At 42.5% G+C, this 19599-nt stretch overlaps 1 protein-coding gene across 1 annotated transcript in view; it reads right to left on the minus strand.

Moving 5' to 3' along the window:
- FRS2 (fibroblast growth factor receptor substrate 2) overlaps positions 1-14306 on the minus strand; it is a 32438-nt gene extending 18132 nt beyond the window's left edge. Inside the window, exon 1 of the mRNA XM_081210844.1 lies at positions 14148-14306. The gene's annotated coding sequence lies outside the window, so the exon portion shown is untranslated. The remainder of the gene's footprint in view (positions 1-14147) is intronic.
- Between the last annotated feature and the right edge of the window lie 5293 nt (positions 14307-19599).

Raw genomic sequence — 19599 nt, forward strand, 5'->3', positions numbered from 1 at the left:
TCCCCCAAGTTTGCGGGGCTGGCGACGGGGAGGAGCAGGCTTCTCCCCCCGCCAGCCTTCTAGCCAAGTCGGGGGACAGCGGGAAAGGCATGCTGTGCCTCCCGCTGTCCCCCAAGTTTGTGGGGCTGGCGACGGGGCTCTCCTGAAGCCTGGAGAGCAAGAGGGGTCAGTGCGCACCGACCCCTCTCGCTCTCCAGGCTTCAGCGAAAGCCTGCATTCGCCCCATAGGACACACACACATTTCCCCTTCATTTTTGGAGGGGGAAAAGTGTGTCCTATAGGGCGAAAAATACGGTAGGTAAAGGTAAAGGGACCCCTGACCATTAGGTCCATTTGTGGCTGACTCTGGGGTTGCAGCGCTCATCTTGCCTTATTGGCCGAGGGAGCCGGCGTACAGCTTCCGGGTCATGTGGCCAGCATGACTAAGCCGCTTCTGGCGAACCAAAGCAGTGCACAGAAACGCCTTTTACCTTCCCGCCAGAGCAGTACCTATTTTATCTACTTGCACTTTGACGTGCTTTCGAACTGCTAGGTTGGCAGGAGCAGGGACCAAGCAACGGGAGCTCACCCCATTGCGGGGATTCAAACTGCCGACCTTCTGATCGGCAAGTCCTAGGCTCTGTGGTTTAACTCACAGCACCACCAGCGTCCTACTCCAATTAGAGATCAACAAAATTTGTGTTTGCCACCAGCTTTATGCCTCCCTGAAGGGAGAGACAGGGCACCTTCAGTGCCTCTGAAGTCCAGTGCGACTGAGTCTGAGCTGAAATGGGTAGACATGGAGGAACACTTGATATGACTGCAGCAAGCAACTTTTCTTTATTATCTCCACTCTATAGCTGCCTTTCTACATATAGCACCAAAGGTGGCTAATGGTAATAATAAAAATACAGTAAGTCCATTTTATAGTTAGTAGAGAACACAAATCAAAGCCACATCACACATAATAAGATGAGCTGTAGAACCTATTAAGGCAAGCTGCAAATTAAGAAGTCAAGTCAGCTGAACTGGCCTGTCTAGGTTGCTTTTTTAAGTCTTTGTCAAGACAGTGGAAGGGCACCTGAAATTGGCCTTCCTAGGGAAGGACTTCGAAGCTTTGGGCACAGCCACCAAAAAGGTACCAAGCCCTATTCACTAGGAGGTACTGTACATAATTACCAAAGACCTGGTTTTGCTCCCATGGTACAAAGATAGCTATTGCCGCCATAAATGTCTCAATCTGTAATGGTCAGGAAAAGTGGGAGGGTGGGAAAATTGATGTTCACACTTGCCATAACACTTGCCACATCTCTGAGAAAAAACAGCATCTAGGCTCCAAGGAGAATGGAGTGTGTAGTTAAAAGGTATGAAGTCTGCCTATCAGCTGAGTGAATTACTCACCAGCAAGCAGTGCTTAGCTCCAACACTGAGAATGGAATACGTTCTGGAGAGGTAGAAAACTAACTAGCAACTCCCCTAAGGCAAGTTCTCACCCAACTGTCTTAATAATGGTTCAATTTGCTTGTGGTTTCCAAGATTGCCACCTGGTGAATCTTTAGGAAGCCAATTTTCAAATTATTAATGCTAGTGCAACAAAGTGGAGAATATACCAATAATTCATCTGAAAGGCATCGCTTTTAACATTAAGATAAACTTGCTATACTTTTTAAAAAAATATTCACTTAGGGAATAGCAGCAATGCCATGAACTCAACATCAAATCAGCTATACTGTATATGGAAATGCTGATAAGTCTGCCTCTTACAGGTATTAAGGAAGCTGTTGTTCTGAATGTTTCATGAAACAATCATTTTATTCTTTCTTACTACTGATTTTTGTACACTGCTATGGGAGTCTTCTCTGCTAATGAGCAGGGTATAAATGCTTCAGATAAATACAATCTATTTTTATGCAATACAAAAGTTCACAAGAAAGAAAGAAAGAAAGAAAGAAAGAAAGAAAGAAAGAAAGAAAGAAAGAAAAGATGTTCATGTCTGAAAAATAACCAGAGTGGAGTACACAAGGTTTTAAACAGAACTTAAGATTGATCCCTTGCAATTTACTTTAGGTGAAAACTTTGCATCATTATTCCTAAACACATGACACAAAGTCAATCTGTTGAAACTAGTGGAACAAACTTCCACATACTGGGGGAGGTAGATTACAGTATTAGTAATTCCACACTGTACAAGCCTTTAGATCAGAGCTGGAAGAATGTTTCAGATTCTTAGACATGAGCCTCAGATTAAGGACTATTTCTGCACGTAAACACGTTTGAAGCTAACATTTATAAGGTATAATGTACTTTAAGAGTCTTACGAGGCTGTTCCTGGCCCAGAGCTAGCTAGGCTTTTGAATAGCCTTACTCTTTTTTTCTTCCAGCCACTAGTAATGTTCCACATATTGCAGAATGATACTTTGAAATTTCAACTCTTTCAAGGCAAGCAGGCAAAGGTGGAAAGAGGCCATTAAGTTGCTGATCCAGAAATGCTTCTAAACCCTCAGCCTAGTGTAGGGGTTCCCAAACTGTGGTCAGCAGGCCACCAGTGATCCATGGGCTTCATTCAGGTGGCCCACAACATCTCTGTTAATAATTTGATACAATAGAAGAAATTAAAGAAGCAAGAAAATACAATAAAAAGCATACAGCATCTAGCAAAATGCACCATAATTGCTACAGCAGGCAGAAATATCATTAAATGATCCACGAAAACCCTTAGCAATTTTCAAGTGGTCCATGGAGGGGAAGTTTGAGAACTACTAGTCTAGACTCTAGTATGTATAGCCTGCTGAGGAATCAGGCAACAGAACTAAAACAGTCATCATGTTATTGTGTGACACAAGAACATTAGAAAAAGTCTGCTGTTGGAGTTGTCTTAAAGCATTGCAATATCTAAACAGCAATTCTCTACACATGGCAGGGCAGTGGGCTTTTGCACCTCCAATATCCTACGCAATTGAGAAGTAAATGTAGTCACTATGCCCCACTGGGCATCATGTCACATCATGTCAAGTTAGAAAACTTATTCTCTTGTAGCTTGTTTGTTTTTAAACTTCCACCACTTTATTTTGAGTCAACTACGGTCCATCAGTCAACTAAGGCACAGTTCTTTTCCATATCAACAGTCCAAATTTCTTCTCACTCTGATCTTCTACATTTCATGAACACACACTTCATATACTGATTTCCTGCTTCCACCTATCCTTAAAGAGAAATACAGGGAAAAAATCCACCTTTGTCATTCATAGCTGACGCAGACTGATATGAGGCTGTTTGCAAACAATAATTAGGAGCAAAATCCCAAAACCTCCAACTCTGGCCCCAGCACATACTATCTTCCATGGAAATTCACTTTGCATCATTTCTAATTACTTATTCACTTGCTTTCTCAGTCACATTAACTATACAACTAGCGTATTAGGTACATCCACACCTCTATGGAGTACAGGGGTCTTTCTTTGGCTTATCTCTTTAAGCCACTGGTCATGCCAGGTGTGCCAAAGGTTAACTCTGTAACAGACATGCAAGAAACAATTTGTTTTGTACAAACAGTACTCTTAGGGTACATACAGTGAAGACAATTACGCACTATGCACTTTAAAAAAAATAGAATCTCCACACCAAGAAAAAAAATGAACTAGGCATTCACTCTTAATGTTACACTTCTCCTGCATGTGTGTAATTTGCTAAACTCCTATTCTGCATTACTTCTACAAATTTACGGTTTGGGATTTTTTTGTCTGCGCTACACATCTTTCATGATAAGGAGATGGTGTTAAGAGCAAGGGTGCAAACAACTGTGCAAAACAATAATAAGTAACTTTGCATGCTCACCCACCTAGCCCATTTAGGAGCAACGTAGCTTGTCACAAACAGCATCTGCAAGTGTTCAGATATCTCTAAAATCAGGAGGAGGAGGAGGAGTCTTTTTAAAGATGAGATTCTCAGAACTGTGAATACATTGACATGCAGAAGACAAAGAGCTGTGCAGTTACTGTGAAGGTTGATAAACTTCTCTCATTGAGATTTTTCATATTGATGTAATGTACGGTATCTGTTTTGTAGGAAACCATGGCAAAGTCAAAATCAGCATCCTCTGCAAACCCTTTTGAGAACATGCTATTCAAGCTAGCTTAGGCATTTACACATTAGGCTTGCCGATCAGAAGGTCGGCAGTTCGGATCCCTGCGACGGGGTGAGCTCCCATTGCTTAGTCCCTGCTCCTGCCAACCTAGCAGTTCGAAAGCACACAAAAAAATGCAAGTAGATAAATAGGTACTGCTCTGGTAGGATGGTAAACAGCATTTCCGTGTGCTGATCTGGTTTCGGTGTTCCGTTGCACCAGAAGCGGCTTAGTCATGCTGGCCACATGACCCGGAAAAACTGTCTGCGGACAAATGCTGGCTCCCTCGGCCTGAAAGCAAGATGAGCGCCACAACCCCAGAGTCGTCTGCGACTGGACTTAACTGTCAGGGGTCCTTTACCTTTTTACATATTATTCATTTTGAATTAAAAAACACAGTCCCTCTCCCCCGCAAGCTAAATTTGAATTGGTGGGGGTGTGGGGCTTAAAAGACAGAGGGCAGTATTCAAGTAGTTCTGTTACCACAATAACTTCCTTCCCCCTCCATCTCCCCATGTGCCTGCCACACTCTCCCCAAATCTGCTCCAGAGGTTTGGGAGAACCCTAATAACATATTTAGGGGATTTACAGGGAAAGGAAGTTCCACTGCATAGCCAGAAGTCCCTACACTAATGGAAGCATTTCATTGGATACTTCACATATCTTCTACTTGCTGAAATAAAAAGGTATTGTTGTGCTGCCTGAAATATATTCAGGGCCAATGATTAAGAGTTGCAGAATGGGCTGGAAAAGGGGATAATGGAACAGATTTGACCAAATGAAACTTAAGTAGAGAAGCTTAGAGGGCAAAGCCATCATCACTCAGTGCCAACCAGACTATTTGTTATGGTACTGCTGTCAAAATTGGAAATGGTTACATTAATTATTACTAGTTAATAATATTATTCTTTATATGATTTTTACTCACCCTTCACCATGATATGCCAGGGCAAGTTACAACAATTTAATTTAAGCAAACCTTACCCTTATTGAAATACAACACAATAAAGCCAATAAAGTTAGCTAAGGATCACCGGACTGTCAATATTTCAGTCCCGAGCTGGAAAAATATTGTTCTCTTGCAATATTGTTCTCTTCTCCCATTCCCACCACCACCACCAGAAATTTATTCAATGGGTTGGTATTTTTTTTCCTTCAAAATATTCTTTGAGAATGGCAAAATTCATTATCAAAAATTAACTACCCATCAGCTGACACAGAATACCAGAAAAAAACAAATAGCTCCGCAAGAGGTGTTCCAAGTTGCTCTGGGTTTCTGTTTGGAAAATAAAATGCAGAGTATAAATAAAAACTTAAAAACACTTTAAAGAAAAACTTTAAAAACAAAGCTTTTATTTTGTTACATAAAACTTCTGAAGTATTTAGCAGTGTAACCTCAGATGGACTTTGTCAAAATAAATAACTACATAAACAAACAGTATGGTCCCTTGAACAGCCCAATCTCAGCTAAGATTCCTCAAAACATGTTTGGAACTGACTCAAATAAGGACATTTAAACAGGCAATTAATGAAGTCCATACATATTATTCCAATAATATTCACACTGAGAGCAGGCTATTGTTCCCTACTCAGACCTTATTGTTTAGGTTTTTCCATGGTTTAGTTTTTTCTCCTCCTAGGAACAAGTCAAACAAACCTAAAACCACTTGCAGCTACATCTTTTTAATTGGTATAGTATACAACCTACTTTGGAAAAACATTTGGCACAGACGAACCTAAGTGCTTAGTTGCTCAAATACAGTCTCTTATTTATCCCTCCCCACTAGGAAAGCTTGATATTTTTCAGTGCATAAAAGCTAACACTATTTTCAGCTCTTGGGTTAAATCCAAGTTTTGACATTTTCAGTGACTAGCATTTGTACATATTTGTGATGGAAAAGCAAAACACAACCCTGATGAATCACACACATTTATTTAAGTAGTTGGTTAAAAGTGAAATATTTATTTTTTAAAAAGATTATATAATCCAAGGACTTCCATCCTAAAACATGCTTACTCAGAAGAGAACCCCATGTCTACATAGCGGGATCTACTAGAACAGGGATGTCCAACAGGTCAATCGGGATCGACTGGTCGATCCCTGGGAGGTTGCAGTCGATTGCTGTCGACTGCGGGCTCATTTTCCTTTGCTTTTGCCTAAGAGCACCTGGCTCAGATTTTTTTGTATGTTCTCTATTGTGTGTTTGTGAGTACTGGTATGATTATTTTTATCCTGACTTTCCATAGTTGTCCTCTCATCACCATTTTATTCCCACTACTATCCTAACATGTAACGAAACCGAGAGAAAGTAAGGCAGGTCAGTCACTCATTAAGTCTCTTGGTTAAGCAGGAATTTGAACTTGTGTCTTAATCATCTGAATTCCAGCAGTCTAAATATGCCACCACCCAGGCTGTGACTAGGTGAGTAATTCTCAGGTTAATCACAACAATAAGCCAACAAAGGCTTATTGTAACAAAGCTGTTACAGATGTTATTAAAAATAAACAATTAAGCTGAAGTCGCAGCAGGAAAAAGGGTAGTAAATAAATGTTATAATTCCATGAGAAAAGTGAGCAGTAATCATGACTATGGGCTTTGACTTTTGCAAGATAAATGCAGCTACCTGCCACTAAACTAAGGTTGTTGTTTTTATTTTTAAAAAATCACTGTAGCATGTTTTTAACTTGTTACAGATTAGCATGATCTAATCAGTAACTAACAGATCAGTTACCGTAATCTAAAGCATATTATATATGTCAATAATTAAGAAAACTGATTAAGAAAATAGCCCTTCTCTGTAATTATCCCATTTAAAAATGGGAAAGAGAAGAGTGAGTACAGTCCAAATTTCTACTCTAGCTTGGAGAAGTCCCTCAAAACAAGGATCTGAAAATCTTAGGTAGTAGGTATCGGCAAATTGTAAACATATACCTTGAAACATCCACTATGACTTCAAAAACTTTCACCTCACAAAAAACCTGAGCTAAGATCATTCTATGCAACAGGTTTCTGGATGTTACTTTTCAACTACATAACAGACATATAAGCAATACATTACAATTGAAACTTATTCGCAACCGCACATACTCTTCTGCTTCCATATTCCATCAAGAACGTTAACACAAAATCTATTGTCTACAACCGAGCTGCACGTATGATACAACTCCATCTGCTCAGATTCATGAGACAGACTGTGATAGCTTACAGTTTAGACCTATCAAATGAAGTGAGAAAGCAGATCTATAAGGCCAGATGGGACCCATCAATAATCTACTACTGCACAGCCATAGAAGAAGAAAAAGTACAGAACCTCAGTTGTTCTAACCTACTGCTCCCAGCTAAACCACTAAAATGTGTCAATGATCTACCGCCTATCCTGCAAAATGACACATCCCTCTCAAAGGTTTGGATGGCAGACCTGTACTTGATTACAGCCAGCCCACCAAGCCAGCCTAGAAAAACTACTTACCAGCAACAACAGTCCACATAAGAGACACACAAATAAACGGACCAAATTTGGCAACAAACTGAGATGCCAACTTTGTCCCCACATGTACTCAGGCAATGATAATGTCAATCACAACATTATGTTAATCACTGGTGTATCTTCCAATGCCCTGCTGCATTCCTTCTTTATGCAGAAAAATAAACAGACACAATCTGACATCAGAAATGGAAATATCCAAAAACCAGTAAGCGAACATTTTAACCCACCAAGACACTCTGAAACTGACCTTAAGGTGGCCATATTGAATTAAAAGAAAAAGGAAGACTGCAATGTGAAACCACCAAATTGCAACTCATCAATCAGGCAATTCAATTTCATCAGTTCCAGCTTGAACTGAGATTATGATTTGTTATCACGCTATATTTGTTAATAAACTTACCTACTCACCAGTAATGCCTGGTTAACTAGACAGGGTAACTATTTTTCCTTTGAGGACGTCACCATTTTCTATTCTCCCATATCCCATCATCCTCTGAATTCACTCCTCTATATCCACCTTCCCCCATTTATATGTGTGCTTGCCAATTTAGGGTTACACTTGGCTACCATTCTGGAATCAGACTAAGAAAAGCTCCAATGCAGACCCATACATTTCTACTTTCTATGCTCACCACTGATGATGCTATTTGGCCACCTTTCTCTCAACCTCGGAGTAGTAGTGGTGGGCAATGATCTCAGCCTGCTCAGAGCTTCAATATTAGGTGAAAGAACTGGAGCCAGAGCAACTCAGTCACACAGTGGCCAAAACATCAAGCTCCAGACCTTACAGAAAGGGAGGTAGAAAGGTTATTTGGCTGCTGTTGGCCAAACAACAGCAATTGAAGGATTTTACATTTTTTTGACTTTGCATCCGAAGCCAGCCAAAAACAGTGGAGCCCCGATAATATGAAATACAATTATATGACTAACATTTTCACAAGTAATAAAAACTGATGTTCCTTAAGCAGCTTTGAGAGGCTCACACACCACCTTCTCAAGGAATGACCCATCCAGCTGCCTAGGCATGCTTCCCCCCCCCCCCATTTGGCATCACTACTACTGATGCAGGAGCTTTTTCTCTCCCACCCACCAGCATATTTTTAAAATAAATAAATGAAAGCATTCAATGGATGGTAAAAAATGTTCGCTAGTTGCAAACACACAGTTCAGAGTGTTTGCAATTAGACAGGTATGAAAAATAAATTCTCTGCAATCCAATCTGTTTCACTTTCCTGTACCGCTAAACAAACAGCTTGCTACAGCTGCAAATGGCAGATATGGCCATTAAAGTAATGCGGCAAACACTAGATAATTTTTCTTTAAACATTTTTTACATAAAACTCAATTTGACATTTCTTAGAAAGAAGAGCCAATTTTTCTCTTGCCCTAATTTTTTCTACCCTCTGATATTTCTTCTTCCATCTCTGAAGTAGGCAAGAGATCACTGAATGACATCTCTGTCTTTACTGACTCAAAGTCAATAAATATTCCATGGCATTAGGTGCCCCATAGAAACAGGGGGGGAAATCCATTCCATTTGAAGTCTTTAGGCATTGTTAAAGAGAAGTAACAAGAATAATTCATGCACTTAATGTCACATGTGCAGAGTAATACTATTTTCACATTACACTGAGTGGGACCAAAGATATGACAACCTCTATGCTAGCAGAGCAGCTGACTTGTTCCCCCTCCCAGGAACAGAGGGGGAAATATGCGTCCAGGAAAAAAAACACCTTAAAGATGCAGAGTTCCTGTAAACAGCATCCACCACTCAGGGACTCTGCTGACAACACCAACATGCCACCCATAAAGGCAACCAATGAACTCACAATGAGGCATACACACCCTGCACCACCAAACGCAATATGACGTCATAGCACCAACAGCACACAGGAAGCATAGATCCTGCTATTGCAAGTTCCCAGGCAGCCCAAAAGATAGCTCAAATGGAGTTACCCTTCTCACAAGTACTAATTTATGACACTTAAAGGGAAGGAATAATAAATACAACACAGCACCCTCATAGCTCCCTGGAATAAGGGTTTAAGCTCCACCCAGGAAAAACAGGATTGTATCCAATGCAACACTGACTCAACGAAGCTCACACAAAGGGAATCCATCACTGCACTTCCACTGCAATCCATTGAAAAGCACCTATCAAATGTTGGGGCATTCTCAAGAAAAGACTGGGATGATGGCACAGAGGGCTGAAGCAGGGAGAATGAACGAGGACAATATGGTGGAGATACCCTACGCCACATCCTAGGTCTTACCTGAAGATCCACCGACCCTCAGGAGAAGCTTCTGATGGGTGAAGGGGTTGAAGGAGGGACAGGAGATGGGGAATTCCCCTTATGCTAGCATCCTTTACCAAATGCTGCACTGGATGCAACCCAATTGGTTGTGTCAAGTTCAGGGCAAAGACTTTCCCAGCAACAGAGCTAAGCAAAACACACATTTTTGAGTAATTAAAATTATGTACATAAAATATTATATTGACTATGAAGTAAAAATGCTTTAGATGAGAAAAATTTAAAACACAAATATATATCGATCATATTATTTCCCCCATGCTATCATTCATTAATTTTTATTAATGTAAACATGTAATTCCAAATGCACATGAGTATATTTATACCTTTACAACAACTAAAAACAAATAATACTATTACATATTTAAAAAGCTAATTGAGTCCAACTTAGGAAACTGAAGACTACATTAACATTGGATTAGCCTTCAACACAAACAATTTACAAGCTCTTACCTCTTTGATTAGTTAATCATACTACATATGAAAATAACCTTTCTACAGGTGTGTAATGTGTATCAGCATAAACTTGCATTGACCTGGTTGTACAAGTTGTACACTGCCAGATGTTCATTCAGCATTCCAAGATTTTAGTGACTATCACTTAGATTATGCCACACCCCTGGCCTTGCCTTTTAAAATAATAATAATAATAACGCTGTCATTCTCGAAACAGAAGTCATCTGAAAAACTTACTTTAAAAAATTGTAACCAGCCTGAAATTTTTTTAATCAACTTTAGAAAAAAGTGCGTATTTAAGTAACGCAGGCAGTTAATTAAAAATAAGATCAAGTTACTTTAGAAATAAGAGTTCAACAGTTAAGGAACATGGGTGCTTTCTGTACCCTCTGTACATAAGAACACAAGAGTCCCACAGGATCAGACCAAAGGCCCTAGCCCAGCATCTTGTCCTCAGACTGGCCAACCAATTGCCCATGGGACACCTGCAAGCAGAACCTGAGCTCAACAGCACTTTTTTCACTAGCAATTCCCAGGAACTGGCATTCTGAGGCACATTGCCTATAACAGTGGCGGCAGAACATAGCCATCATGGCTAACAGCCACTGATAGCCTTATCCTCCATGTATTAATCTAATCCTCTTTCAAAGCCATCCAAGTTGGTGGCCATCAGTATCCTTTTGTGGAAGCAAATTCCATAGTTTGACTAAGCACTGTGTGAAGAAGTACTTTCTTTTGTCTGTCCTGAATCTACCAACCTGAATCTTCATTGGATCTCCATGAGTTCTAATATTTTCTGTCTACTTTTCTCCACACAATGCATGATTTTCATAGAATCAGAGAGTTGTAGCGTTGGAAGAGACTTTGAGGGTATTTTGTCTAACCCCCTGCAATTAAATGTCTATCATGTCCCCTCTGACTCATCTTTTTTCTATACTAAAATTCCCGAAATATTGTAACCTATCCTCATATGGGAGTTGCTCCATCCCCTGGATCATTTTGGCTGCCCTCTTCTGAACCTTTTCCAGCTCTGTTATAGCTTTCCGAGATGAGGCAATCAGATCTGTACACAGTATGCAAAGTGTGACCACAAAGATATGTATAATGGCATCATGTTATCAATTTTCAATGCCCTTCCTAATGAACCCTAGCATGGAATTTGCACTTTCCACAGCTACTACTCATTAAGTCCACATACATCTGCATCCAGTCATCCACTACAATCCCAAGGTTAAGAACATTTGAGTTCTTTAAGAACTTACAGGTGGATGCCATCCAGACCCAGTGATTTGGAAGTTTTTATTTTTGTCGATAAGAACTTCGTCTCATTGCACTGCTATTTGCCACTGTTCCTCAGACTCCCTTTCTGTTACAGGGACCTGCCAAACTATCTTATGCTGTGAAGACAAGATACAAATAAAATTCATTCAGCTTCTCCACAACATCCTTATCTTCCTTTAGTGCACCTTTGAATCCTTTCTCATTAAAAGATCGAACCACCTCCATAGATGGTATCCTGCTACTACTGTATTTAGTGTTTAAGAGCATGCTATTTGACCGCATTTGAACTTGTGCCTGCTGCCTTAATGCCTTTATGGTGCTCATATGGCCACTACAATAAGGTTTCATATGATGACAGACTCTGCATATGTGACCAAGCACAGGTGGGAGACAATACTTGTCAATCTTTGTGCCTGTCTAGTTGGCCCTGCACATGGAATCAGCAGCATTTCACAAAAATCTACTTCGAAAGTCCTGGCTTTCAACACCCTACCTAGCAATCTAAATTTTATTTCCAGGAACTCTCAACCACATTTCTCCATGTCACTGGTGCCAACATGCACCGTGACAACTGACCCCCCCCCCATCCTATCTATCAGACTATCTAGGCAACAGACATCATCTGCAACCTTCATTCGAGACAGGCAAGTCACCTGTTGTCTGCACATCCACCACAAACCTAGCATGTCAGGCATCCCCAACCTTCGGCCCTCCAGATGTTTTGGACTACAATTTCCATCATCCCTGACCACTGGTCTTGTTAGCTAGGGATCATGGGAGTTGTAGGCCAAAACATCTGGAGGGCCGCAGGTTGGGGATGCCTGATCTATGTTCCCAATGATCGTCACCCACAACGAGGATCTTCCCCCCACTTGCAGATAAGTAGCTTCCTCAGAGAGACACCTGTCTTCCCCAAGATCCTCCCTGTCCATGACAGAAGGCAAGCTGTCATCCTAGGCATGCGACACACCTATCACATCCCCAAAGGGGACTCAACTAACACTGATGTGATTAAAGAATAAATTTATATTTCAAATATAAGAAAGAGTTTAACTTGTACCCGTCATTCCAATGTTCAGTATTGCATAGCTCCACTGAATTGTTATTGCATTCCTCCAAGTAAAAATAAATAAATAAATAAATAAATAAATAAATAAATAAATTCTACCCCAAATATATCTCAGTGTGTCCCCAAACATGTTCATGTGTGTGGTGCGGGGGGAAAAGGCACTTAAGTATGCTTCCCTGTATCAGTTGTTATAAAAAATTCTATGGGACACATTTTTTATCATAATACTTTCTATTTGCTGGTGCAGAACAAAATACTGCCAACACCAGGGATTATTTTTTGTCCTCATCTCCTTTTGGTTTTCAGAACGAAGTCTTTGTATGGGCACTTAAATCTGCTTCCCTAAATCCATGTTCTTCTCCTAACACTATACATTAGCTGAGATGAAAACAGGCCTTTATTCTCAAAAGAAAATTCAGATTCAATTGGTCCCACAAGTTTTTCATGCGGGGGGGGGCGGGGGGGGGACAACACCCACACCCAAAATCTTTAATGGTAACTAGCTAAAATGTGAAGGCATTGCTATATTTTATGCAAGTAACAACATTCTGGAAGAATGCAGTTCTACTTCTGCGTAAGTTTTGCCATGAAAAGGCAGGTTAAGATTTTCTTCCAGGTGAAAACAGTATACATGCACTCACTGCCTTTCTACAGCCAAAACACACATAAGCAACTTTAAGCACGGACAAACGGGAAGGAGTGAATGATCTATGGAGGTTATTCTCCACCCCTAACTAGGTAGGATCCAGGGACAAACTGCCTCTTAACCAAAAAAAACCAGGAGGAGAAAGACGCTAGACGACCCCTGAGACCTACACCTGGGAAAGAAACGCTTGGCGTCAACACACCTCGACGGTCGCAGCCTCCAAGGCAAATCACCCCGTGTGATTACAGGACCATCCGAGCCCCGGGAGGTGCCCAGCCTTAAACCGCAGTCAGGGCGGCAGACTGTTTACACCAGTCCGCCGCCGCCACTTACTCACCCCACCAGAAGCGCTTCACGTTCTGCACACCAAGCACTTTCTCTCACTCACTCACTCACTCACTCACTCACACACACACACACACATTCCCTCCCTCAGGCACCCGCCGCCCTTCCCACCCCTCTGCCCCCTCTCCCGAGCCTTGTCCCGGTGTCTGCAAGAACCGCCGCCGCCTTCCCGCTTCTCTCCCTCGGCTTCTCCTCCTAAACACTGAGGGGGAATGGGCGGGGTTTTTTTGGGGGGGGGAAGGAAAGACACACACACACACACACACACACACACACACACACACACACACAGCCCGCCTTCCCACCCTGCAGCCGAAAAAAGAAAGCGGCCCCCTCAGCCCGCCAAGCCAGGCCGAGGAAGCGAGCGGAGGGAGCACCCCGCAATGGAGGCGCCCGGCCCGGGGCAGGGGGGGGGTGAGCTGCCGCCGCCGCCGATTTCGGCGCTTACCTTCTTCATGAGGCCAAGGCACCTCCGGGTGGCCGAAGGGAGCAGCCCGGAGGAGTCTTTCGCTGCCTGGTCTCCAACCCCGAGAGCTGCCGTTTCCCGAGAGCGGCAGCCACAGGCCTCGCTCTGGGCCGGACTCTGCCCAGGACAACTTCCTAGGCCAAGCGGGCAACTCCTTCCGGAGCAAAGGAACAGAAGGGCTGAAGGGAGAAAGAGCGCGAGCGGAGGGGCGGGGGGAGAGCGCCGGTCTCCCTCGGTGTGGGGCTCCTCGCCCTGCCCAGCGGGAGAGGGAAGGGGGAAGAAGAGAGGAGGTTGGCGGCGGCAGCAGCAACCGCCACCCACAGACCGCCTAGGCCTCGCCTTCGAGGGCGCCACCTTTCGCCGTTGCTATGCAACGCCTGCTTTTTTGGGGGGGAGGCGTTTTGCAAGCTCCTGGAAATCACAGCACCAGGAAAGGGGGGCGCGTTTTCTTCAGGGCGGGGGGGGGGTCACTGTGAGCGCGACGGTTATCCCCTGATTTGCATGTCAACGGAATCGCCTCCTGATAAATACGCTCGGGCTGCATTCCTATGCAATTCTCTCTTTGCTGAGGGAATTCAGTCAAGAGTCCTGCGCGGCTCCTTAAAAAAAGCCTAGCTAGCGAGTTTTATTATATCGTGGTTTTGAGTCCACGGAAGCTTATGGCATAATAAATGCGTTGGTCTTCTTAGGTTCCACACGGCTCTCAGTTGGTTTTGCTGTTAAGACTTACTACCACCCTTGATTTCTTTTTTTTTCTTTTGAGCTGCCATGCATAGGGTTACACTGTTAAGGTCACAATTGATAAAACAGTTTACATACAAGTGTACTGGTTTCTGTGGTTGATCTTCGCATAATCCCTTCTCTCCAAGGGCATGGGGGTCAGTGCTTAGGAAGAAATGGGAGGCTGCATTTTTACCTTAGATTTTATTACAACAAGAATAATAAACAAAAAACACTGGAAACTCAAGAGATAATTTCAGCCACAGCAATAGACGTTATTTTGCATCTGATGAAATTGGTTCTAGGCAGGAAAAATAAAAAAAACACCAATAAGACTGCAAATCTTAAACTTCCAAGGGACAAAATTCCCTCCAACTCAGTGGGGCTTGCTTCCAATATAAGATTGTGCAGGAACATCTGTTAACCTTTGAGATGCTGCAATATACTCTTAACGCCAGATAAATGCTGGCGTGAGGTATTCTGATCATATTTCCTCCCTGCTGATTTAACACAGATTATCAATATGTTTACCCTAGTCTTACCTTTAACACCCTAGTGGTGTCCAAACTTTTTTCAAAGAGGGCCAGATTTGATGAAGTGAAGAGCCGACCAAAGGGCCAACCAAAGTTGTTGAGGTTTTTTTAGAACTGAAGTTGCTGAGGTGTTTTTTAGGATTTTACCCCAGGAAATAAACTGCCACAGGGGCCGGGATTAGGCACCTGAAACAGACTTTGGACATACCTGCCCTAAATGGTATACCTTAAAGGCTTCCTGCTGCCATACCTAGAGATAAATTTAGACATGTAGGAGCTCATCATCATTGTTCCCATAGCTACACACTCCAAAGATAACGTAAAGGTAATTACGTTGGTTCATGAACAAATGTGTACATACGGTGTGTATGATATTGTATCATACCACAGAGCATGGATAATACCCATTTAATCAATAATACCCATTGGATAGTACCCATTTTATTAGAATCAACTGGCAGTCATATAGTAGTGAATTGCCAATGACTGGTAGAGCAGTAAGCAGGCTGGACTTTGGTTAGGAAGTCCTGGATTCACATCTCTGATGAGCCATCAAGCTTGCTAGGTGACCTTGGGTCAGTCACTGCCTGAGCCTAGTCTAAGGGATCATGTGACAAGCTGGAGCAACCCCCCAGCCCCCCAAAGTTTACAACATTGGTAAATACCATGTCAGCAGATGGCTATCACTGCTGCTATGACATTGCTCTCCTATGTTCCTGCTTCACTGCTTCCATATGAACCTGTTCGGGCACTATGTCAAGCAACGGAGGCCCTGCTGATGCCACCTGCTCCTCTGAAGAAATAGTAGTGTCTAGGTGGCAACATGCTCACCCCAAAGAGGCTCCCTGCTCACTTTCCATGACTTTCAAATAATAGTTTGGGGCTTAATTTTTATCCGTTGTGGTTGATCTGTTACTCTGTGTTTTATATTTAATGCTAATTGATGGACTGATTTAAAGTCACGTAAATCACCTGGAGGTTCATTGATAGAAAGGCAGGATATAAATATTTAAATAAAACAGAATGACAGTTTTGAAAATAGTCATACTGGCACAACGTGCACAGTGAGTAAAACTAATCACAGTTAATACTGAATTTCACCAAAATTGATTATTAACTTATTATTCAAACTAATACTGAATTTCATCTGAATTACTATCCAAATTTATTTCCAGTTTTACCACTTGTGATGGCCTGGGACTCGGGCTCGGGCTCGGAACCAGAGGAATCTCAGTCCGCACTGGATCCTTTGCCTCAGGCAGTGTCTGAACCGAGTCTGGGGCCTGATTCTGAAGAGCCCCAGTCTGCACAGATTCCCCTGCAACAAGCATCAGCTGGGCCGAGTCAGAGGCCTGAGCCTGCCCTGGCTCCAGATGCGGGGATTTCCTCGTTGCCTTCACCTGGGCAATCACAGCTGCTCCACTACCAGTTGGGTCAGGAGAGGCTGAGGCGGTCTCTGGGTCTAGTAACCTACCAACATCTCCTGAGGTGCAGAGACTAAGGTGTGAGAAAAGGAGAGACCTGAGTCTCGCAGGAGGAGTGCTCACTTCGGGCGAGACAGGGAAGCGAGTCACCAGGGGAACAGGACCGCCGTTACCCCAACAAAGATAAAAGCCTGTCAGATCCCACCCTAGGTCCGAAGTATGCCCTACTGAATTTGATGGGGCCTGGTCCCAAGCAAGTGCACATAGGATTCCTACAGCTGTTACTTTATGCACACATTCATGGAAGAAAGTCCCCGAATTCAGTGGGACTTGCCGTTTTGTAAACATGCATTGGATATGGCTGCTGGTTTGTGCTTGTAATTATTATTTTGTATTATGTTATCTGTTCTATGCCTTCAAAGACTCCAGCAAAGCAATATTGGAGATGAAGAAATGTCCCACAATCTGGTTATGGAATTCTCTGGCACTCTCTTAATTTTGTCATATTGCTAGATCTCTGGTGCTTATATAACCTGAATCTTCCGAGAAAAGTCAAACCAATTAGTGTGTGAAAGCTAATTTGTGCTATTAGCACGCTTTTGTTCATTAAATGTTGTCTTGGTAGCTATATGCTTTCAACTGCCACATTGTTTTCCCCTACCCTATTTCATAAAGTGTATGAATAAAAACTACTGGGAAATAGTATTAATAATATGATCAGATTTGAGTTACAAGCTCTGAGTGAATCTGAACTTAGAATACAGTTTGTAGATCATGGCATAGGCATAAGATTGACATAACTATAATATGACACTATATCCTCCATGATACCATCAAACAAGCCTCTAGCCACCTGCTGAAAGGCATTCAGGAATATCCTGAGTTCACACACATCTGACTTAAGGATCACCACATGCAAATTTAGCTGTCAAGTGCAGGATACTCAAACTCCTCAATGAGATCCATCCCCTCAATGGAGGTGATTTGAAGGCAGGTTACAGACAGAGAGAGAGATGCCTAGGTTCAAATAATTGCTCCCTATCAAAGTTTTTCACCCTTTTGTTAAGCAGACAGGGTGGCCAGTTTTAACCATTTGTCACTATTCTGAAAGGAATTATGGAAATAATTGTTGTTGTTGTTTAGTCGATTAGTTGTGTCCGACTCTTCGTGACCCCGTGGACCAGAGCACCTTCCACTGTCTACGGGAGTTTTGTCAAATTCATGCTGGTCGCTTCTATAACACTGTCCAACCACTTAATTCACAACCACCTCCCCCTCCTCTGGCATGCCTTGGCAAAATGGTATTTAAAAGCCTAGATTCAAAGGCTAGTTGGCTCTCATAGCTCCAAAAGGGCAGCACTTACTCAGTGCTCCCCAGGACTCAGTATACTTAGGCTTCACTCTAAGGGCAGGTATATCCCTCCCCCCCCCCCCCGCTTTCGCCTTCTGTTGTTGTTTAGTCGTGTCCAACTCTTCGTGACCCCATGGACCAGAGCACGCCAGGCACTCCTGTCTTCCACTGCCTCCCGCAGTTTGGTCAAACTCATGCTGGTAGCTTCGGGAACACTGTCCAGCCATCTCGTCCTCAGTCGTCCCCTTCTCCTTGTGCCCTCCATCTTTCCCAGGATCAGGGTCTTTTCCAGGGAGTCTTCTCTTCTCATGAGGTGGCCAAAGTATTGGAGCCTCAGCTTCAGGATCTGTCCTTCCAGTGAGCACTCAGGGCTGATTTCCTTAAGAATGGATAGGTTTGATCTTCTTGCAGTCCATGGGACTCTCAAGAGTCTCCTCTAGCACCATAATTCAAAAGCATCCATTCTTCGGCGATCAGCCTTCTTTATGGTCCAGCTCTCACTTCCATACATCACTACTGGGAGAACCATAGCTTTAACAATACGGACCTTTGGTGGCAAGGTGATGTCTCTGCTTTTTAAGATGCTGTCTAGGTTTGTCATTGCTTTTCTCCCAAGAAGCAGGCGTCTTTTAATTTCGTGACTGCTGTCACCATCTGTAGCGATCATGGAACCAAGAAAGTAAAATCTCTCACTGCCTCCATTTCCCCCCCCCTTCTATTTGCCAGGAGGTGATGGGACCAGTGGTCATGATCTTCATTTTTTTAATGTTGCGCTTCAGACCATATTTTGCGCTCTCCTCTTTCAATTTCATTAAAAGTTTCTCCTCCTAGTGTGGGTTTATTATGGCAAAGGTGTCATACCCATGTTCCTGAAGGCCTTTAGAATAGTTAGGGAATCTTTTACTCTTTAATTAAGGTGTGTATGTATTGTAATTTGCTACCTGCTTAGACTGTAACTTTGCTGTCTAAAGCAGCATTTTCTGTCACTCCTATTTTCTATAATAAACCAAGCTTTCTTTATTTCTTTGTGGATGAGCTTCTTGTGGGCATAAGGGTAAGGGTTAGCACCCATCCATAACAAGTACACATCCTAACTCCAGCAAAAGATCCTAAAACCTCTCAGCAGTGTGTATACAAACATACATGAGCGCTGGCTGTGCACATGTGAGTCCAGGAACGCATGCGTAACAAAGCAACATATCGGATAAACGTTGCTCAGAGTTTTTATATTAGCACAATTTTTGTTATGCCAAAATTATTAAAATTAAATAGACATGTGAATTTATTATTTACCAAAATTATATATTTAGGAAACAATTAACTTCAGAATTTATTGATAGGAATGTATCTAGTCTACCCGCAAGATTCTTAATCATTTTTAGTACAACTGGAACCATTATTCTATT

This window comes from Podarcis bocagei (assembly GCF_964188305.1).
Source record: "Podarcis bocagei genome assembly, chromosome: 10".
NCBI lineage: Eukaryota > Metazoa > Chordata > Lepidosauria > Squamata > Lacertidae > Podarcis > Podarcis bocagei.